The following is a 24,636-nucleotide window of genomic DNA, read 5'->3' as shown; positions in this document are numbered from 1 at the left end:
GAAGCCAGAAACCTTGGGTGGGATTTCCAGGCACCAGGACTAGTTCCTGCCCCCAGGCTGTTCTGCGGGAAGGAGTGAGATGAATAGGCATGAAGTGACAAATTCTCACCAAGGACCACCAGAGTCCTAGCTACAGAAGACCCCATGACCCCCACAGACAATTGAGCTGGCAGAGAGCTGCTTGGAGAGTTGGCAGGGATGAGACTTCAGCCTGTGCAGAGCCCAGAGCATTTGGCGTGGAAACAGCTATAGTGGAGCATAGCTGTTGTTGCCCATGCCCCCAAATTTACCACACTCTTGGCCTTTGTTGACTGGTGGACCTGGACAAAACAGGGTTATCTTGCTGTGGGAGGGGACCAGTCTGAATGCACCACTGTATGCTGTTCTCTCCCAGAGTCCTTGCCTAGCCATGCTGCTTGCAACACAATCTCTGCTGCCCAACTGAGGTGCTTTCCAAGGGTCACTGCCATAGTTCCTTTGCAGGCAGACCCCACATTACCACTGGAGAGCTTCTGCCCCACCAGTGCACACCTGTCCACAGTGTCCCTCCACTGCTTTGCTGGCACACATTCACACAAAACTTCACCTCACTGCATCTGAAAATTGTTTTTGAAATTTTATTTTTTGAGACACATATTCTGTCTTTCATGGTATAACTTTCTTTTTGGACCTGTCTCAGATTTTCTGGTTTCACATACTAAAACATATAAAATTAAAAACACCAACAAGTACCAAATATTTATGAAAATGTTAATAAATGAAACTACCATGCCTTGCTGGTGGACATGAAAAATTTTGGAGTCACTTCTGAAAAGGTTTCACAGGTCCTTATAGAGTTAAACATATACCTACCCTATGACCCAACAATTTACTCATAGTTATTTACTTAGAACAATAAATCATACAAAGGATTACTACTATGCAAAAAATAAATTATTAATATTTACTTTAAAAATTGATGAATGTAAAAAAATGCTAAGTGAAAGAAGTCAGATCAAAATTGTATACACTGTATAAATACACTTTTATCAAGTTTAGGAGTAGACAAAATCTATTCTTGTTATTAGAAATAAGAATAATGTTTGCCTATGGGTACTATACTTGACTAGAATTGGGCTTGGGGAAGCTTCCTGGAGTTATGGAAATGTTCTATATCTTGATTAGGATTATGTCTACATGGGTATATAAATTTTTTTTTAATTTAACTTATGCACTTAAACATATGCATTTCACTTTGTTTAAATTTTAACTAAGATAAAAAATATAAAACAGTTATCATGGATTAGAAACATATTCAGTCCCCATCTTGATAAGACTTCTTTCTTGTTGTCTTAAATTTGTATCCCTTATTTTGTAAATTTTTTCTATAATTCTATAAGAAAGGCATTGGACTAGTGTCAGATCATATGTATTTTCATCCTATCATACTAGTTTAATGATCTTCAGATAATTTCAAAGTTTTCAACATCCATGGGATTATCAAAACTGAAGAACATTGTAAGGTACATAAAAAAGGTTAAACAATTAGAATATTCCCATAGAATGCCTGCAGGCCTTATGTATAAAGGGTTCTCTTTGATGAACAATTAAAATTTTTGATCCCTTAATAATGCAAATTAAAGCTTTCAACTTATTTTGCCCTTCATCCAGACTTAGAACATTTGTCCAGAGCATTATGGAAGTTTATCTTTCTCTTGGTTCACACCCAAAGGTAATTGACTAGGACATTTCGACTGAAGCATCCTTTCGACATCCAAACTATCTTAATAATCCATATAACTCTATGTGTACACCATTTCCTCTTGATAAAATCACTCAATTTATAAGAAAAGATTGGGTGATGATATTAGAGTAAGAAAAATATCATTGACATTTTGAGATTTTATTTTTTCCTGAGGTAAAATGATATTGCTCTTTAGAAACTGTGCCTTCTTTAAAGTAGTATAGTTAGCAATAGTCCTGAATAGGTATCAAAAGTAGATAAAATCCTCTTTGGAAATTGCAGCCAGGTAACAAACAAGTTCATTGTGGCTATAGTCACCCAGTTTTGAAGAAGTAGGAAACTTTTTCTACTTCATTGTTCCTTTCACATATTCTTAGGAAAATCTATTTTATTCAATCACAGTAAAGAACACCTCCGGCTGGTGATAAATTTTTTGAGCACCTTCTTAGTATAAGAAGCCCCATGTGACCTGATGCAGTGTATTATTCAGGCAGACTAGAATTTTTCCATATGGAAAATGTCTTTATTATCAGTTCTCTTGTTAAATCAAATACAAAAGCTGTTTTGGAGCCATTCCATTCTGTTGTAACTAGGTCTACCTGTACAGCAATTACATAATCTATAGAAATCTTAAAACTTTGTATATATATTGTTAGATTTTCCATCCCGTTTTTGTTGGATTTATGAAGTTATAAAGAACTTAAAGATTCTTATGCTAGAAAACACCATATGATGTGAAATTTGCAAAAATACTTTATACATCAAAATACTCAGGTGAAAAGTTCCAAGTAGAATGACAAACACAATTTAAGTCACTCTCAAGTTTAGATCATTTGCTGTGTGAGACAATGCAAATATTTACAAATTACTTTCCTTAGGATATTTTGCTATTTTTCACATTTTTTTGTTCCAGAAGTTTAAAAAATTGTAAGATCACCATTTTTTAATTTATATCACATTTCTCTTAATCTCATCTCTAGATTCCTTTTACTGCCATTTAAACTGTCACCTACATCTCAAACGAAGTTTTGTTAGCTCATAAGCTCTTTTATTTTCAAGTCTAATAGTCTCAAGAGTACTCCCAAAGCCATTACCAAAAATATACATATTTAGAAGGGCTGGCTATTAAAGGAGCACTGAAACCTCAATTTTACTTTGATATAAATGGAAGGACATGGTTGCTTTTAAAATATTTTTCTAAGAACATGCTTTATAATAATTTTGCTTTCATCAACTTTCAGTTTTGTCACTTTTTTTTCCTGAAAATCCTTTTCAGTTAAAATACAACCTAGAAGTGAGAAATAGACTCACTTCCAGCTCAAATAGCTTTTTCCTAACCTGTTCCTTAATGCTAAGTTGCATAACTAATTTTCACATATTTACTTAGTACACTTAACACATATTTAGACGCTCAAAGATACACAGTGCAAAAAAAAACTACTACTACTATGTATTATTATGATAGTATCTAACATAGAGAGCTCACCTGTGTCTGAAAACTCAGGTTTTTTAAAAAATTATGAGGTAGATGTCATTATTACCCCCATAACATCACACAGATAGTAGGAAATAGATTCAATCCCAGGCTTATGTGACTCCAGCACATGTGTTCTTAGGCAGACATGAGAAAAATGGCTGTTTTATTCACTATTGTATCTCCCAGTGTCTATGATGAATAGTAGGTTTTCAATAAATACTTGATGAATGAGTGACTGATAACTGCCCTGAAACAATTTACAGCTTATTTGGAAAGAGGTGTCATATATAGTATATATCATACAAAAAGTTATATAAGGAATCACAAGTTAAGTATCACAATTTGTTTGAAAACCATATTTTAAAATATTCCTAAAATTTGAGATTTTGTGAAGAGTTGTTCTGGTATGTTTTGGTAGGGAGGAAGAATAGTTGGGAAAGGAGATTTTCCTTGTGTCTCTAAATGGATGGAAGTCTTCATTAGAAGTTGATTAGCCAAGTTAGGGAGGAAAGCAATGTAAGAATAAAACAGGTCCATATATGTGGTCCATGAGGATGAGTAAACAAAATAAGAAATCAGTATAAATAGTTGTGAATGTGATATCCTTCTATAAAATGAGATAATCAGTCTCCATTTAAAAACTTTCAAAATATCTTGTCTAATTCAATAAGTACAACTATATATTTTTGTTGTACAGAATATTTTTAAATTTTCTTTTACTACACTTATATACTCTTCTCAAATTCATAGAAGTCTTTCTAAAGCTATGCTTTTCTGGATTACATACCAAGCATTGAAAAGTAATGTTTCTAAAATATACTTTCCCTGTCTATATAATGCCTTCCAGACAATTTATATTCAATTTTCACCTAAGATTTGATCCAAGTTATTTGCAGTTACGTTAAATGTGTCATGTTGAAACAAGAAATTTCTCTGAAGAAGGCTTAATTTGACTCAATCTTTGGTGCAGAAGGATTATTTATAGTAATGTTTTGACTTAAATTTGTATGTGAAAAATAAGCTGTAAAGACAGAGGGAAAGCGTAAACAAAAACCTATAGGAACATTTTATAATTTTTTTCTAAAGTCAGGTCAATATCATTATTTTTTAACAGCTTTTTGCATTATGATCAGATTTTAATAATTAAAATTAAAGAAATGAAAAATGCAAAAATCAAATAAAGACCTAGATAACGATGAAGGAACATCAACATAAAATAAATTAACAACACAACATTGTGTTAAAATGGAAAAAAGAACCGATATATCCTTAACAGAACCCCAGAAATGTTAGGACCTGGAGGAAGCATTTATAGTAAAAGTGAAGAGTGGAAAATAGAAAGATTCTTAGAAACTCTATTATGAGAGCACATTTTCCAGCAATACAATGGAGTAGTATAGTAAAAAAGAACAAGACATTGGATTCATTAAGATAGGATGTTCAAAGTATTTATCAACAAGGATTGCAAGGCTAATGAGAATGGATTCGCAACCAATGAAGGGGGAAGCTGGCTACTCTGTTGTAAAGGTTTGTACCAGCTAAATATCAGTTCTAGGTTTAGGAAATATTAAGTCTCACTCAAGGAGCATCAAGAATAGTCCCATGGTAGCAGACCTATGGCCAGCTTAGAAAAAATCTGTCCGTATAAAAGAAGACTGGTGGAAGCCTCTGGAAAAAGATGTTCAGGAAAATTAAACTCAATAGAGAAGATGCTGTGGTAAATAATATGATGGAACATCTGGAATAAAATAAGGATATCTGGAAAATTATGAAATGCAAGAAACAGCCAAAAATAACCTAAAGAAATAAAAAATGTGAATAAATATATCTGATAATAATCTATATCCAGCAAGTAATGCTGGCATAATAATTATATGCATGCTGTTTAATAATTTAAGTAATATTGTGCTATATACATATGCTATATAGATATACACATATGTGTGTACAAACGTATATACAAACAAGGAGATGAGGGACAGTAAGAAAGAGAGAGGAGGTACAAGACAGCTAAATCTTAATTTATTATAATAGAAAGTCAATAATGCTACCTGGAAATAAGTAAAAGAGCATAATCGAATTGTTTGTGACACAGAGAAACAATGCTTTAGGGAATGAATACACTATTTTGCATGATGTGATTGTTAATCATTGCATGCCTTTATCAAAACATTTCATGTACTCCATAAATATATACACCTATTATGTACCCACAAAAATTAAAATAAAAAATTTTAAGAGGACTATCTGAAAATGTTTAAAATTAATGAACCCAAGAAAAGGCTTTTTTATATGCATATTGCTTAGAAATATGGACATCATTATTCGATAAAATAACTACAAAAATTAAAAGTATTTGCCTTTGGAGATCAGGGCTAGGATGGATGGGAGCAAGAAACTACTATATTTCATTAAAAATTATGTTTATAATTTATCTAGACACAGTCAACCTCACATAAAAAAAAAGAAAGAAAACCAAAATGAACCAAACAAAACAAAAAATTAGAAAAAGAATAAAACAGAAACTTTTACAGAAGTGAAAAGCAAGAACTCATTGAAAAGCATTACTCTGTGGAAACTGAAATGGACAGGGCAATTCTCTTTCATTTTACCCTAATCTCACTAACCATATATAGAGAGAGAGAGAAAAAAAGAGAGAGAGAGGTATTCATAAATCTGAGTGCCTCTTAAAAGAAGAGATTCAGGTGGTAGAAGTGACTGTGCTCTCTGGGCATTAGGTAGGTGCCAAGGAAAACATCCTCAGTATACAAACTGACAGTATTAAAATTAATTTGAGCACTGTGTCCCTGAAAAACAATGACAGTTTAAAAACCTTTCCCCATTTTGTGTTTCCAGAAATGGCTTACTGCAAAGAATCATACTTACTCCTGTAACTTAGATAAGACTCTATATACCCCACTTATTTATTTATGACAAGGATAGACAATGACCTTTCAAATTTTCATTATTTGCCTAATAGTACCTACCATGCACCCCCAAAAATTAAAATTCTAAATAAATAAACAAAAACAAAATAATAAGTCTTCTAATAGAGATATATAGAAGTTAATCTTCAAAGAAAATTGGATCTTGTTCCTCACTGAGCTAAGCTATATGATATTTATGAAACCACAGGACTCAAAATAATAATAACTAACATTTACTGAGTTCTGAAAATTGGTGAGATGATATTTACTTATTAGTTAATGCTTGCAACAACAATATGAGATAGGTACTATTATTAACGTCTTCTCATAGATAAGCAAACTGAGATACAATGGGTTAAGTAACTTTCTAAGGTCACAAAACAAAGAAGTAATAGAGCTAGAATTTGAATTCATGCAGTTTTAACTCTGTAAGTCTAGTTCTTAACCATTGTAATATACAACCAACATAATAGCCCTCATACTTCATGCAACACTTTTTTCTTTGTATAGATCTACTGTACTTGTACTCAAAAGAAAAAAAGAAAACACGATCTTTGAAATTCGAATTCAATATGTGATGTAATTTAACAGCATTCTCAAAGTAAAAGGCTTGAACATAAAATCAATCCAGGTTTCAACAATAGTTTTATTCATATGAACCCTGTATGGGTTTTTATTGTCTTCTTGCTTTTTTGTATTTTCTAATTTTTCTATAGTGAAAATGAATTGCTTTTATAAGAAGGAAAAATGTTGAAGCTATTGCTTAATTTAAAATATTCTGCCTATGCTGCAATGAGTAAGATTGCTTTCTTTTATATGCCAGTTTTTAAACGGCTATGCCATTTCCTTGTTGCTATGCCCACAGGGCTTCTGTTTCTGGTTTATGGGTTCTTTGATTATAGCAGTTAAATCTCATTTCCAATGCACTTTTCAAAATTTATTATGTTTAGTAATCACAAGGGCTGTTAAAAATTCAGATTCCTGGCTACCCCAGAAAAGTCTCATTCTGTTTTCAAAATCTGCATTTTTTAAACAGGCACTTCCAGTGTTTCTGATGCCCTTGGTCAAGGGATAGAGTGCCCATCAGATTTGCAATATGTAATCCCAACTAAAGTACTTTGGAGAGTGAAAAAAAGTCTGAAAATATTAAAATTATATAATTAAAAACTGTGTATGCATTAACTGACAAATTAGCTTCACTATAGTGGTGTGTCTATAAACTAGTTTTATTTAAAAACTATTTTTTTAAAGAAAAAATATTCAGACACAAACCTGGGGGGAGGAGCCAAGATGGCCGAATAGGAACAGCTCCAGTCTACAGCTCCCAGCGCAAGCGACGCAGAAGACGGGTGATTTCTGCATTTCCATCTGAGGTACCGTGTTCATCTCACTAGGGAGTGCCAGACAGTGGGCGCAGGTCAGTGGGTGAGTGCACCGTGTGCCAGCTGCAGCAGGGGCGAGGCATTGCCTCACTCGGGAAGCACAAGGGGTCAGGGAGTTCCCTTTCCAGGGGTGACAGACGGCACCTGGAAAATCGGGCCACTCCCACCCGAATACTGTGCTTTTCCGACGGGCTTAGGAAACGGTGCCCCAGGAGAGTATAGCCCGCACCTGGCTCAGAGGGTCCTACGCCCACGGAGTCTCGCTGATTGCTAGCACAGCAGTCTGAGATCAAACAGCAAGTCGGCAGCGAGGCTGGGGGAGGGGCGCCCGCCATTGCCCAGGCTCGCTTAGGTAAACAAAGCAGCCTGGAAGCTTGAACTGGGTGGAGCCAACCACAGCTCAAGGAGGGCCTGCCTGCCTCTGTAGGCTCCACCTCTGGGGGCAGGGCACAGACAAACAAAAAGACAGCAGTAACCTCTGCAGACTTAAATGTCCCTGTCTGACAGCTTTGAGGAGAGCAGTGGTTCTCCCAGCATGCAGCTGGAGATCTGAGAATGGGCTGACTGCCTCCTCAAGTGGGTCCCTGACCCCTGACCCCCAAGCAGCCTAACTGGGAGGCACCCCCCAGCAGGGGCAGACTGACACCTCACATGGCCGGCCAGGTACTCCAACAGACCTGCAGCTGAGGGTTCTGTCTGTTAGAAGGAAAACTAACAGAAAGGACATCCACACCAAAAACCCATCTGTAAATCACCATCATCAAAGACCAAAAGTAGATAAAACCACAAAGATGGGGAAAAAACAGAGCAGAAAAACTGGAAACTCTAAAAAGCAGAGTACCTCTCCTCCTCCAAAGGAACGCAGTTCCTCACCAGCAACGGAACAAAGCTGGACGGAGAATGACTTTGATGAGCTGAGAGAAGAAGGCTTCAGACGATCAAATTACTCTGAGCTACGGGAGGATATTCAAACCAAAGGCAAAGAAGTTGAAAACTTTGAAAAAAATTTAGAAGAATGTATAACTAGAATAACCAATACAGAGAAGTGCTTAAAGGAGCAGATGGAGCTGAAAACCAAGGCTCAAGAACTACATGAAGAATGCAGAAGCCTCAGGAGCCGATGCAATCAAATGGAAGAATGGGTATCAGCCCTGGAAGATGAAATGAATGAAATGAAGCGAGAGGGGAAGTTTAGAGAAAAAAGAATACAAAGAAATGAGCAAAGCCTCCAAGAAATGTGGGACTATGTGAAAAGACCAAATCTACATCTGATTGGTGTACCTGAAAGTGACGGGGAGAATGGAAACAAGTTGGAAAACACTCTGCAGGATATTATCTAGGAGAACTTCCCCAATCTAGCAAGGCAGGCCAACATTCAGATTCAGGAAATACAGAGAATGCCACAAAGATTCTCCTCGAGAAGAGCAACTCCAAGACACATAATTGTCAGATTCACCAAAGTTGAAATGAAGGAAAAAATGTTAAGGGCAGCCAGAGAGAAAGGTCAGGTTACCATCAAAGGGAAGCCCATCAGACTAACAGTGGATCTCTTGGCAGAAACCCTACAAGCCAGAAGAGAGTGGGGGCCAATATTCAACATTCTTAAAGAAAAGAATTTTCAACCCAGAATTTCATATCCTGCCAAACTAAGCTTCATAAGTGAAGGAGAAATAAAATACTTTACAGACAAGCAAATTCTGAGAGATTTTGTCACCACCAGGCCTGCCCTAAAAGAGCTCCTGAAGGAAGCGCTAAACATAGAAAGGCACAACCAGTACCAGCCGCTGCAAAATCATACCGAAATGTAAAGACCATCGAGACTAGGAAGAGACTGCATCAACTAATGAGCAAAATAACCAGCTAACATCATAATGACAGGATCAGATTCACACATAACAATATTAACTTTAAATGTAAATGGACTAAATGCTCCAATTAAAAGACACAGACTGGCAAATTGGATAAAGACTCAAGACCCATCAGTGTGCTGTATTCAGGAAACCCATCTCACGTGCAGAGACACACATAGGCTCAGAATAAAAGGATGGATGAAGATCTACCGAGCAAATGGAAAACAAAAAAAGGCAGGCGTTGCAATCCTAGTCTCTGATAAAACAGACTTTAAACCAACAAAGATCAAAAGAGACAAAGAAGGCCATTACATAATGGTAAAGGGATTAATTCAACAAGAAGAGCTAACTATCCTAAATATATATGCACCCAATACAGGAGCACCCAGATTCATAAAGCAAGTCCTGAGTGACCTACAAACAGACTTAGACTCCCACACATTAATAATGGGAGACTTTAACACCCCACTGTCAACATTAGACAGATCAATGAGACAGAAAGTCAACAAGGATACCCAGGAATTGAACTCAGCTCTGCACCAAGCGGACCTAATAGACATCTACAGAACTCTCCACCCCAAATCAACAGAATATACATTTTTTTCAGCACCACACCACACCTATTCCAAAATTGACCATATACTTGGAAGTAAAGCTCTCCTCAATAAATGTAAAAGAACAGAAATTATAACAAACTATCTCTCAGATCACAGTGCAATCAAGCTAGAACTCAGGATTAAGAATCTCACTCAAAACCGCTCAACTACGTGGAAACTGAACAACCTGCTCCTGAATGACTACTGGGTACATAATGAAATGAAGGCAGAAATCAAGATGTTCTTTGAAACCAACGAGAACCAAGACACAACATACCAGAATCTCTGGGATGCATTCAAAGCAGTGTGTAGAGGGAAATTTATAGCACTAAATGCCCACAAGAGAAAGCAGGAAAGATCCAAAATTGACACCCTGACATCACAATTAAAAGAACTAGAAAAGCAAGAGCAAACACATTCAAAAGCTAGCAGAAGGCAAGAAATAACTAAAATCAGAGCAGAACTGAAGGAAATAGAGACACAAAAAACCCTTCAAAAAATCAATGAATCCAGGAGCTGGTTTTTTGAAAGGATCAACAAAATTGATAGACTGCTAGCAAGATTAATAAAGAAAAAAAGAGAGAAGAATCAAATAGATGCAATAAAAAATGATAAAGGGGATATCACCACCGATCCCACAGAAATACAAACTACCATCAGAGAATATTACAAACACCTCTACGAAAATAAACTAGAAAATCTAGAAGAAATGGATAAATTCCTCAACACATACACCCTCCCAAGACTAAACCAGCAAGAAGTTGAACCTCTGAATAAACCAATAACAGGGGCTGAAATTGTGGCAATAATCAATAGCTTACCAACCAAAAAAAGTCCAGGACCAGATGGGTTCACAGCCGAATTCTACCAGAGGTACAAGGAGGAGCTGGTACCATTCCTTCTGAAACTATTCCAATGAATAGAAAAAGAGGGAATCCTCCCTAACTCATTTTATGAGGCCAGCATCATCCTGATACCAAAGCCTGGCAGAGACACAACCAAAAAAGAGAATTTTAGACCAATATCCTTGATGAACATTGATGCAAAAATCCTCAATAAAATACTGGCAAACAGAATCCAGCAGCATATCAAAAAGCTTATCCACCATGATCAAGTGGGCTTCATCCCTGGGATGCAAGGCTGGTTCAGTATATGCAAATCAATGAATGTAATCCAGCATATAAACAGAACCAAAGACAAAAACCACATGATTATCTCAATAGATGCAGAAAAGGCCTTTGACAAAATTCAACAACCCTTCATGCTAAAAACTCTCAATAAATTAGGTATTGATGGGACGTATATCAAAATAATAAGAGCTATTTATGACAAACCCAAAGCCAATATCATACTGAATGGGCAAAAACTGGAAGCATTCCCTTTGAAAACTGGCACAAGACAGGGATGCCCTCTCTCATCACTTCTATTCAACATAGTGTTGGAAGTTCTGGCCAGGGCAATTAGGCAAGAGAAGGAAATCAAGGGTATTCAATTAGGAAAAGAGGAAGTCAAATTGTCCCTGTTTGCAGATGACATGATAGTATATCTAGAAAACCCCATTCTCTCAGCCCAAAATCTCCTTAAGCTGATAAGCAACTTCAGCAAAGTGTCAGGATACAAAATCAATGTACAAAAATCACAAGCATTCTTATACATCAATAACAGACAAACAGAGAGCCAAATCATGAGTGAACTCCCATTCACAATTGCTTCAAAGAGAATAAAATACCTAGGAATCCAACTTACAAGGGATGTGAAGGACCTCTTCAAGGAGAACTACAAACCACTGCTCAAGGAAATAAAAGAGGATACAAACAAATGGAAGAACATTCCATGCTCATGGGTAGGAAGAATCAATATCATGAAAATGGCCATCCTTCCCAAGGTAATTTACAGATTCAATGCCATCCCCATCAAGTTACCAATGACTTTCTTCACAGAATTGGAAAAAACTACTTTAAAGTTCATATGGAACCAAAAAAGAGCCCGCATCGCCAAGTCAATCCTAAGCCAAAAGAACAAAGCTGGAGGCATCACACTACCTGACTTCAAACTATACTACAAGGCTACAGTAACCAAAACAGCATGGTACTGGTACCAAAACAGAGATATAGATCAATGGAACAGAACAGAGACTTCAGAAATAATGCCACATATCTACAACTATCTGATCTTTGACAAACCTGAGAAAAACAAGAAATGGGGAAAGGATTCCGTATTGAATAAATGGTGCTGGGAAAACTGGCTAGCCATATGTAGAAAGCTGAAACTGGATCCCTTCCTTACACCTTATACAAAAATCAATTCAAGATGGATTAAAGACTTAAATGTTAGACCTAAAACCATAAAAACCCTAGAAGAAAACCTAGGCATTACCATTCAGGACATAGGCATGGGCAAGGACTTCATGTCTAAAACACCAAAAGCAATGGCAACAAAAGCCAAAATTGACAAATGGGATCTAATTAAACTCAAGAGCTTCTGCACAGCAAAGGAAACTACCATCAGAGTGAACAGGCAACCTACAAAATGGGAGAAAATTTTCACAACCTACTCATCTGACAAAGGGCTAATATCCAGAATCTACAATGAACTCCAACAAATTTACAAGAAAAAAACAAACAACCCCATCAAAAAGTGGGCAAAGGACATGAACAGACACTTCTCAAAAGAAGACATTTATGCAGCCAAAAAACACATGAAAAAATGCTCACCATCACTGGCCATCAGAGAAATGCAAATCAAAACCACAATGAGATACCATCTCACACCAGTTAGAATGGCAATCATTAAAAAGTCAGGAAACAACAGGTGCTGGAGAGGATGTGGAGAAATAGGAACACTTTTACACTGTTGGTGGGACTGTAAACTAGTTCAACCCTTGTGGAAGTTAGTGTGGCGATTCCTCAGAGATCTAGAACTAGAAATTCCATTTGACCCAGCCATCCCATTACTGGGTATATACCCAAAGGACTATAAGTCATGCTGCTATAAAGACACATGCACACGTATGTTTATTGTGGCATTATTCACAATAGCAAAGACTTGGAACCAACCCAAATGTCCAACAATGATAGACTGGATTAAGAAAATGTGGCACATATACACCATGGAATACTATGCAGCCATAAAAAATGATGAGTTCATGTCCTTTGTAGGGACATGGATGAAATTGGAAATCATCATTCTCAGTAAACTATCGCAAGAACAAAAAACCAAACACCGCATATTCTCACTCATAGATGGGAATTGAACAATGAGAACACATGGACACAGGAAGGGGAACATCACACTTCGGGGACTGTTGTGGGGTGGGGGGAGGGGGCAGGGATAGCATTGGGAGATATACCTAATGCTAGATGACGAGTTGGTGGGTGCAGCGCACCAGCATGGCACATGTATACATATGTAACTTACCTGCACGTTGCGCACATGTACCATAGAGCCTAAAGTATAATAATAATAATAAAAATAATAATAATAAAAAGAAACAAACAAACAAACAAAAAAACCTAAAGTATAATATTAATAAAATTAAAAATAAATAAAAAATAAAAATAAATAAATAAATAAATAAAATAAAATTCAAAAAAAAGAAAAGAAAAAATATTCAGTATTTGTCCTGTGCCTGGTTTATTTCACTTAACATAATGTCCTCTGGGCTTAGCCATAATCTCACTAAAATGTGGAATCTAAAAAAGTTGATTTCATAGAAGTACAGAGTCAAATATTGGTTACCAGAGGCTGGAGAGGGTAGGAAAAAAGAGAAAAATGGAGAGAGTTAGAGTTAGCCATGAAGGATAAGTTTTGGTGTTCTGTTGCCCAGTGAAGTGACTATAGTTAATGATAATATATTGTATATTTAAAAATAGCTGGAAAAGATGATTTTAAACATTCTCATCATAAAGAAATGATAAATGTTTGAGGTGACAGACATACTATTTACCCAGATTTGACTATTACACAATGTATGAACATATCCAGACACCAAATTTTACCCTATAAATATGTACAGTTATAATGTTTCAATTAAAAAATACAAGCTAAAATAACATTAAAGACATGTTTTGCTGTGAAATGTTTCATTTAGAACTTAGAAAGGCATAAATGTTTTGATTATAAAGCAAATGATAAGTTACTCCTATTTCTACCATGAAAATAATCACTGTGAAAGGCAGAAAAGGAATAAATCATGCAATTGGAATTAAGAATAAATTATATGCACACCACAAAATAGTAAAATTATTTCAAAAGTAAGACAACACATTTGTATATTAAACTAATGCTAAAATTAAACTATATAATGTCTATAAATATTAAAAATAAGTTGAAACACTTATTCTTGGTACATTTTCATGTACTTTAATCAGTTTCTTAGCTATATCTGTCTGTAATATCATGCAGTTGTGTTTTTCAAAATGAAATACATTTTAAATGTGGTCTCATTCTTTTCATTTTTTTCCCAAAACGTTCTTGAAAGTTGCATTTCATGGTTAATAAATTGGAAATGTTTTATATCATCAATTGATTCTTCTCTTCACTCTATAATAGTTATATTGAGACAACACTCTGTCAGTAACTCCTGAGTACTTGAGAAACCCAGAGAAAATTCTACTAGATGTAATATATTACTAATTATATTGTTTGAATTAAAATGTGCATTTGCTTTAGTTTAAATATACTATTTTGCCTCTATTCAGAGTATTATTTTTGACAAATGTTTTACAAGACAAAATACATGGAAAACTTATTTTCTTTATTAAACTTTTTAATGTTTTACCAAATTTTGATGTTGTAAAACTCTAGACTTCTCTATTTTACTCTATTCTAGTAAAGAATATAAATTTAACCAATTAAAATAGTTGCTCCTTTAAAAAATTACAAATTAATATATTACAAAGTGCCATTATAGAATTACAGAACTTCAAAATTAATTTTTTAACAACATTTAAGCTCAATTGAGCTAATTCAGGCCCATTTCTGTAATAATAAATTTCAACATTTCTGTTTACAAGTGTGTTAGTATATTTTGTATTGCCATGAAAGAATACCTGAGGCTGGGTAATCTGTAAACAAAAGAGGTTTCTTTGGCTCAAAGTTCTGCAGAATGTACAAGCATGGCCCAACATCTGCTTGACTTCTCCTAAGGACTCAGGAAGATTTCACTCATGGCAGAAGGCAAAGGGGGAGCAGGCATGTCACATGAAAGAGAGGGAGTGAGAGAGAGAAGGAGGCCCCAGGCTCTTTTAAGCAGCCAACTCTCACGTGAGCTAATAGAGTTAAAACTCACTCATTACCGTGAGGACAGCACCAAGCCATTCATGAGGGATCCACCTGCATGACACAAACACCTCCCATTAGGCCTCACCTCAACATTGGAGGTCACATCTCAACATGAAATTTGGAAGAGGCAAGCATCCAAACTATGTCATAAATTTGCTTTTAATCATTGTGATTCATTAAGTTTGAAAAGACACATTTTTTGATGTTTTGTTTGTTGTGTATTAAATATTTCCAACTAATATCAATAAAAATTTAAGCAAAATTTAAATAACTCATTTACAAAAACTAACTCATTACAATTGTAAGATAGGTGATCTTACAAAATAGTTATTCAAAACAATCATTCTTTGAAAGTAGTTCTTCAAACATTTCTAAACTCTGATGATGTACAGCAAAAAGAGAAAGCAGGTACATGCAGATGTAATTTTGGGTGTCCATCACCTAAAGTATTTATCATTTCTATGTTCTGTGCCTGGACACAGCATCATTTATTGAATTGTGTGTCCTTTTCCTAATGAATATTCTTGATGCTTTTTTCAAAAAAGAGTTGGCTGTAAGTACATGGACTTATTTGATCTCTCTATTCCATACCCTTTGTCTATGTGTGTTTTTATATGTATGTCATACTGTTTTGGTTACTATAGCCGTGTAACATATTTTGAAGTTAAGTAACGTGATGCCTCTAATTTTATTCTTTTTGTGCAGGATTGCTTTGGCTATTTGGACTCTTTTAGTTTCATATAAATTTGAGAATTTTTTTCTATTTCTGTGAAAACTATCATTAGTGTTTTGATAGAGATTGCATTGAATCTTTAAATTGCTTTGGGTGTATGGTCATTCCAACAATATTAACTCCTCTGTTCCATGTATATGAGATGTCTTTCCATTTGTTTGTGTCCTCTTCAGTTTCTTTCATCAGTGTTTTGTAGTTTTCTTTCCAGATGTCTTTTACTTCCTTAGTTTACTTTATTTCTAGGTATTAAGTTTTTTAGCTATTTTAAATGGTTTTGCCTTCTTGATTTCTTTTTTCAGCTACTTTGTTATTTTGAATAGAAAAACTATTGATTTTTATATTTCGATTTTGTATCTTGAAGTTTTCCTGAATTTGTTTATCAGATCTAAAAGTACTTTGTTGATTTTTTAAGTTTTTTTCTGAATATAAATTCATGTCACTTACAAGGAGGAATTGATATAACTTTGTTGTTTTCAATTTGGATGCCTTCTATTTTTTCTCTGGACTGATCACTCTGGTTTCCAGTACAATGTTGAATATGTGTGGTGAAAGTGGGCAGTATTCTCTTTTTCTAGTTCTTAGAGAAAAGAACTAGAAATTTCTTTTTTTTTTTTCAATTCAGTGTGATGTTAACTGTGGGTTTGTCATGTCTGGCCATTATTATGTTGAGGTATGTTCCTTCAATACCTAGTTTGTTGAGAATTTTTATCATGAGGAGTGTTGAATTTACTCATGCTTTTTCTGCACCTATTGGGATGATCAAATAGTGTTTGTTCTTCATTTGGCTGACATGATGTATTACATTTATTGATTTGTATATGGTGAACCATCCTTATATCCCTGGGATAAATCCCACTTGATAATGGTTTATTGGCTTATTGATGTGCTATTGGACTCAGTTTGCTGGTATTTTTTGAGAACTTTTGGATCTAAGTTCATCAGGGATATTGCACTTTAATTTTCTTTGTTGTTGTTGTTGTGTCCTTGTGTGTTTTGGGTATCAGAGTAATACTGGCCTCATAGAATGAGTTAGGGAGAACTTCCTCCTCTTGAATTTTTTGGAGTAGTTTGAGGAGAATTAGTGTTCTTATTTGAAAGTTAGGTAAAATTTAGCTGTAAAACTGCAGTCCTGGCCTTTACTTTACTGGGAGGTGTCTTATTACTGTTCAATCTCATATAATTGGTCTTTCCAGATATTTATTTCTTCCTGATTCAATCTCAGTGGGTTGTATGTGTTCAGGAATTTATCTATTTCATCTAGATTTTCCCGTTTTTTAGTATATAGTTGTTCATAATAGTCTCTGATGATATTTTTTAAAATGTTTGTACTATCAACTGTAATGTTTTATTTTTCATTTCTGGTTTTATTGGGCCATCTGTCTTACCAGTGATTAATGAATTTTGTTTATTTTTTCAGAAAACCAACTTTCATTTTGTTGATTTTTTTGTTTTCATTTTTTTTGTTTTTTGGTCTTTATAGTGTTTAGTTATCCTCTTGTCTTCATTATTCCTTTTCTTTTACTAATTTGGGGCTTTAAATGTTCTTGCTTTTCTCATTCCTTGAGGTGCATTATTAAATTCTTTATTTGGAATTTTTCTACTTTCTTGATGCAGGTGTCTGTTGCTATAAAATTCTCTCTTAGCACTGCTTTTGCTGTATCCCATAGGTTTTGGTATGTTATATTTCTACTTTCATTTGTTTCAAAGATTTATAAACTATTATCTTAATATTTTTGTACCATTGTCATTTTTGTTATAGATTTCTAATTTTATTTCATTGTGGTCTGAGAACATACTTGGTATGATTTTATTTCTAAAAATAAATTTAGGCTTGTTTTTTATCTTCATAAATTATCTACGCTGGAGAATATTACTTGTGCTGATGCAAAGAATGTGTATTCTATAACTGTCAGATAAAATTAAAAAAAAAATTCCAGCATTTTGGGAGGCCAAGGTGGGTGGATCAACTGAGGTCCAGGGTTGGAGACCAGCCTTGCCAAAATGATGAAACCCTGTCTCTATTAAAAATATTAAAAAATCAACCAGGCATAGTGGTGCACACCTGTAATCCCAGCTACTAGGGAGGCTGTGGCAGGACAATTGCTTGAACCAGGGAAGCAGAGGTTGCAGTGAGCTGACATTGTGCCACTGCACTCCAGTGGGCAACAGACTTTGCCTCCAAATAAATAAATAAATAAATAAATAAAATATACATTTAGTCAATTAATTTGGTCTAAAGTGCAGTTTAAATCCAATATTTCTCATTAGTTTTCTCTCTAGATGATCTGCCTTATGCTGATCATGGGTGTTAATGTCCAAAACTATTATTGTATTAGAGTCTATCTCACTCTTTTGATGTAATAATATTGGCTTTATATATCTGGGTTTTTTGATGCTGGGTGCATATATAATTAGAATTGTTACATCTTCTTGCTGAATTAATCCCTTTATCATTATATAATGACCTTCTTTGCCTTTCTTCTACTATTTGACGTAGAGCTTGTGTTATCTGATATAAGTATAGCTATTCTTCCTCATCTTTGACTTCTGTATACAAGTAATATCTTTTCCCATCCCTTTACCATCAGACTATATTTGTTTTTACAGGTGACAAGAGTTTCTGGTAGGCATCATATAGTTGAGTCAATATTTTCTCCACTCAGGCAGTCCATATCTTTTAAGTGAAATATTTAATTGTTTTATATTCAATGTTATTATTGATGTTTGAAGGCTTGATATGGTTTGGCTGTGTCCCCACCCAAATCTCATCTTGAATTGTAGTTCCCATTATCTCCATGTGTTGTGGGAGGGACCAGGTGGGAGGTAATTGAATCACAGCAGTGGTGGGGGTGTTTACCTTCATGCTGTTCTTGTGATAGTGAGTGAATTCTCAGGAGATCTGATGCTTTTATAAGGGGCTTTTTCCCCTTTTCCTTGGCATTTCTCCTTGCTGCCACCATGTGAAGAAGGACGTGTTTGCTTTCCCTTCTGCCATAATTGTAAGTTTCCTCAGGACTCCCCAGCCATTCAAAACTGTGAGTAAATTAAACCTCTTTTCTTTATAAACTACCCAATCTCAGGCAGTTCTTTATAGCATGTGAGAATGAAGTAATACAGTAAATTGGTACCTAGGGACCAATTGGTAGTGAGGGAGTGGATGTTGCTATAAAGGTACATGAAAATCTGGGAGCAACTTTGGAACAGGGTAACAGGCAGAGGTTGGAACAGTTTGGAGGGCTCAGAAGAAGACAGGAAAATGTGAGAAAGTTTGGAACCTCCTAGAGAGTTGGAGGGCTCAGAAGAAGACAGGGAGGTGTGGGAAAGTTTGAACATTCATAGAGACTTGTTGAATGGCTTTGGCAAAAATGCTGATAGTAATATGCACAATGAATTCCAGGCTCAGGTGGTTTCAGGTAGAGATGAAAAAGTTGTTGGAAGCTGGAATAAAGTTGCCCCTGCCCTACAGATCTGTGGCAATTTGAACTTAAGAGAGATGATTTAGGGTGTCTGGTGGAATAAATTTCCAATTAATAAAGCATTCAAGATGTTACTTGGGTGCTGGTAAATGCATTCAGTTTTATGTATTCACAAAGATATAGTTTGGGATTGGAACTTATGTTTAAAAGGGAAGCAGAGCATAAAAGTTTGAAAAATTTGCATCCTGATGATGCAATAGAAAAGAAAAACCTATTTTCTGAGGAGAAATTCAGGCTGGCTGCAGAAATTTACATAAGTAAAAGGAGCCAAATGTTAATCACCAAGACAATGGGGAAAATATTTCTAGGACATGTCATAGGTCTTCATAGCATCCCCTTCTATCACAGGCTTGGAGGCCTAGGAAAAAAAAATAATTTTGTGGGCTGGACCCAGGGCCTTACTGCTTTGTGCAGTCTTGGGACTTGGTGCCCTGCATCCCAGCTGTGGCTAAAAGGGGCCAATGTACAGCTCAGACCATTGCTTCAGAGGGTGCAAGTCCCAAGCCTTGGAAGCTTACATGTGGTATTGGGCCTACGGGGGCACAGAAGTCAAGAATTGAGGTTTGGGAACCTCCGTCAAACTTTCAAAACATGTATGGAAACGCCTGAATGTCCAGGCAGAAGTTTGCTGCAGGGTTGGAGCCCTCAGGAAGAATCTCCACTAGGGTGGTGCAGAAGGGAAATGTGAGATCGAAGCCCCCACACAAAGTCTCCACTGGGGCACATCCTGGTAAAGCTGTCAGAAGAGGGCCAATGTCCTCCAGACCCCAGAATGGCAGATCCACCAACAGTTTGCACTGTGTGCCTGGAAAAGCCACAGACACTCAACACAAGCCCATGAAAGCAGCCAGGGTGGGGGCTGTACCCTGCAAAGCCAGAGGGGTGGAGCTGCCCAAGGCTGTGGGAGCTCATGTCTTGCATCAGTGTGACCTCAATGTGAGACATGAAGTCAATGGAGATCATGCTAGAGTTTAAGATTTGACTGTGCTGCTGGAGTTTGGAATTGCCTGGGGCCTGTACCCGCTTCACTTTGGCCAATTCCTCCCATTTGGAATGAGTGTATTTACCCAATGTCTGTAACCCCATTATATCTAGAAAGTAACTAACTTGCTTTCCATTTTACAAGCTCATAGGCAGAAGGAACTTGCCTTGTCTTAGATAAGACTTTGGACTTGAACTTTTGGGTTAATGCTGGAATAAGCTAAGAACTTGGGGGACTGTTGGAAAGGTATGATTGTGTTTTGAAATGTGAGGACATGGGATTTGGGAAAGTCCATGGGCAGAATCATATGCTTTGGCTGTGTCCTTACCCAAATCTCTTCTTGAATTGTAGCTTCCGTTATCCCCATGTGTTATGGGAGCAACACAGTGGGAGGTAATTGAATCTTGGGAGCAGTTACCTCCATGCTGTTCTCGTGAAAGTGAGTGAGTTTTCATGACATCTGATGGTTTTATAGGGGGCTTTTCCCCTTTTGCTTGGCAATTCTCTTTCCTGCGACCATGTGAACAAGGATGTGTTTGCTTTCCCTTCCACCATGATTGTAAGTTTCCTGAGGCCTCTCCAGGCCTGTGGAACTGTAAATCAATTACACCTCTTTCCTTTATAAACTACCCAGTCTCAGGCATTTCTTTATAGCAGCAAGAGAACAGACTAATATAAGACTGATTCCTGTCATTTTCTTAACTGATTTCTGTTTGTCTTGTAAATCCTGTATCCCAAGGACAGACTTTCCTACCTACAAATGCTGCCACTGCTGGATGCTGTCACCAGGACTAAATCATGAGCCACTGGCAGTAATTCTGCAACCCCCAACACTGGGGAAGCCACACATTTACAAATACCCCAAGGACCAAGGACAGATGAACTTACCCACAAATACCACCTGCAGCCAAAGCATGCACTCCCCAGCTGCCTGCCTACAGTTGCTCCAACAAAAAGCAAGCCCACGATCCCCAACATCAGGATCACAGATCAGTGACTTCCACTTCTACCTAAGCTTTCCACCAAAGGCCTAGGAATTAGCCTCCCTCTGCCTACAACTTCAGCACCTGTATGCACCACCAAAGAGAAAAGGATAAGACTGCATGGCACAACTCCACTTCACCCAGTAACTTAGCATGCTCTCTGGGGGCCTGAATATTGCCCTTCCCCATCTACTACCACTGGCATCTAGACAATCCTCTTGTAGGCCTGAGGATGGACCCACCCAACCTGCTGTTACCACCACAGCTGGCACTCACTCTAACATATAACCTGAGGGCCTGGGGACTGGCCCAACCAGCTCATTGCATCCACTGCCAACACCAGTGCATACTGCTTGATTAAATACATTAAAGTAAACTGGGATGTTTGATTAACCTCCACATTGTACTTCTGGCTTCCCCCATTATTTTGTCTAGTAGTGTTCACACATGTAGTGAACAGAGTCTCATTTTACTATTTGGGTAAATCTGAAAAACCCTGTCCAAACAGTGTTAATAACATCTCCTTTTAAGGACAGCATGAAGGACTCTTACTGTTAAAACAAAGTGAGTTGAAGCATGAGCATCTGGAGATTGCTCACTACTTCTGTCCTCAAGTGGTATTACTCAGAGTAGGCCTGCCAAATGTAGAAATCAACCAGACTGGCAGTTGTTGGGGTCAGTGAGAAATAAAGGCTAGGTTGTTATGAAAGATGTGCTGGACAACGCTGAGCAGTCATGCCATAGAGCTGTCCTCTGTATTTGGTTGTAGCATGGCACTCTTGTTACAGAAGTTTTATCATTTATTATGCAGTCTGCAACTATTTATTAATTTTATCCTTTGGCAGCTCTTTTTACATTTTGTAATGAAATGAGCACTTTTGTGAACCAATAAACTAAAAAGTATGTGTTTATTGAAAAGTGATGTCAATTTTTCAAGAAGTAGATGATACATGACTCATTCTAAATTAATTTCACTTATATGATTCTAGCTTTTTAAATGCATAAACAAAAAATAAGTAGCATTGGCTGTAAGATGGGGATGTCAGTGGGGCTCTAGGAATGTAAAGATGCAGGGACTATTGGGCCCCAGGGCAGGATGCAGTGTAGTGGGGACTGAGATCTCAAAGTAATATCAAATTGCAGTTGCTTAGGACTAAGATGGTTTGTGGGACCGAACATGAACTTTCTCTCTAGGGCAATGTTATTGCATAATCTCCAGGTAGCTCCCTATATTACCCTAAAGGCCCATTAGCATCAAGGCATTCTCTCATGGCTAGGATTGCAAGAGTTTCAGGGGGAATGTGGACCACTGGGGATCTCTCACTAACCCTTTACTTGCATTATGGGGGCTCACCAGTCCCCTAGCCAATCCCTGCCTAGCAGGCTGCCTTACTTCCCTCTTCTTCCTTGCTTCAGGTGTTTTCTGTCACTTTGCTGTTGAATTCCAATATGCTTTCTTCGATAATCTATTAGAAGTATGATTATCTGTTCATTATTTTGAGGAGATAAGTAACAGATGCTTTTGGTCAACCATCTTGAAGCCACTCTGCAGAAGATTACAAAATATTATTCGACACCATCTTTATCACATGACAGATTATAGTTCAATCAATTACATTTTTTCATGTAAATATTTGTAAATGTTGACAGCTATGTTCTCTACATTGATAGAATATCACAGCATTTTATGAGGCAATTATAATTTATGTGTGTGAAAGGTAGAAGGTTGTACCACCACTGCTAACATCATCTCTCATCCCATGCCCTCTGCCCGGGAGCTCAAGGACCTGCCCATTCACACACCCACAGCCACCACTACCAGAACCAAGGCAAGATGCCTGTAGGCCCAAGAATTGGCCCACATGGATTCAATAGCACTGGTGACAATGTATCTCAGCCTGGGGCTCAGGAACAGATCATGATAAAATATATTCTTACTAAATTATAGATCCTGTAGAATAATTTATTTGGTATTAATGTGTTGAAATGTCTGAGCAATAACTTAAAACAGACTGAATCTATCAGTGAACGATTTTTTTGGGAAACACTCTTCTAGAGCTCTCCATGTTGCCTCATCCTCAATTAGTGTTAAATATTTCGTTAGGTGAAGTATCAATTCCTGTTACTGCTTCTCCCACTGTAACCCTTTGAAAAGTTCCAGGTTCTGGGAGCCAATTGAGGGTCTCATAAATTATTTCAACTGCAATGGCAAACATAAAAGCAAACACAGTATAGCTATCCGCCCCAAGATATTTTCTGAAATAAGGGACTGCTCACTAAGGGGTGAGTAAGGGACTTACTGTAGCCCCTTAGTCACCCATTAGTGAGCAATCCCTAGCTGCTCAAAAACAGTAGATTTTATTATTAGTCATCAAATTGTTGTTTAGGGTCTTAATTGGACATTTTCTGAGACTGAACTGTAAAATATGGAACCTGATATCCTATATATACATATAAAATTATATTTTTAATATTTCAATTTGGTCTTCCAGAAAGAGCTTTTAAAATCCCAATGCATATGTTGTTATGATAATCTATTTTTCTTGCCTTCACAGTACTGGTAGAAAATGTTTTACATCCATATGATGAATCTCAATTTATTTTTTAATTTTTGCAAAATCATAAAACTCCATTTATAGATTCCAGAACATAATGCTTTATCTACTTTGACTTTAATCTGTACTTGAGAGCATTCAAAATTTGGTTATTTATAGGAGTACTGCTTAAGTGTATTTTTGACAAGGGATCACTTAGGTTTCCAAACTTCTTTCTAACTTCTCTCAGAATTTGAGAATTATCTAATAGGTCAATATTTATCTTATTTCATAATCAAATATTAGCAATAAGAGTTTATTGGTGGTGGTGATGATTACATGCACTTTGCTCATTTGAAAACATCAATACCAACATCAAAATTAAACAAAACATTAAAATTAAAACAAAGTTAAACTTTGACATTAAACATTTAGAGAAGGAAGTATTTAAAAGACTATCATAACCATCAATTTTTAAGAAGACCACTCTGGCACTGTACCGAGCCAGGGATTATCTATCTCTTGATTTCTTCTTACCCAATACATTTTAAATTCTGGCTTAAGCCACTCAGTCAATTGTTCCGTTACCTGCAGCTGACATTTTACCGATATATACACACATTAATGTTGTAAAATTACTTCTTGGTCTTTCCCCACTACCTACAGAGGGGTCCATACGGCGTTGTTCTG

General features: G+C 36.5%; 1 long non-coding RNA gene across 1 annotated transcript in view; it reads right to left on the bottom strand.

Annotated features, from left to right (window-relative positions):
- The window catches only part of LOC129052981 (uncharacterized), a 302,881-nt gene extending 295,048 nt beyond the window's left edge, over positions 1 to 7,833 (bottom strand). Inside the window, exon 1 of the long non-coding RNA XR_008518114.2 lies at positions 7,400 to 7,833. This is a non-coding gene — a long non-coding RNA (uncharacterized LOC129052981). The remainder of the gene's footprint in view (positions 1 to 7,399) is intronic.
- Between the last annotated feature and the right edge of the window lie 16,803 nt (positions 7,834 to 24,636).

Source organism: Pongo abelii, chromosome X, assembly GCF_028885655.2.
Source record: "Pongo abelii isolate AG06213 chromosome X, NHGRI_mPonAbe1-v2.0_pri, whole genome shotgun sequence".
NCBI lineage: Eukaryota > Metazoa > Chordata > Mammalia > Primates > Hominidae > Pongo > Pongo abelii.
Note: the sequence above shows the minus strand (reverse complement) of the source record. Positions and strands in the feature narration are given on the sequence as shown.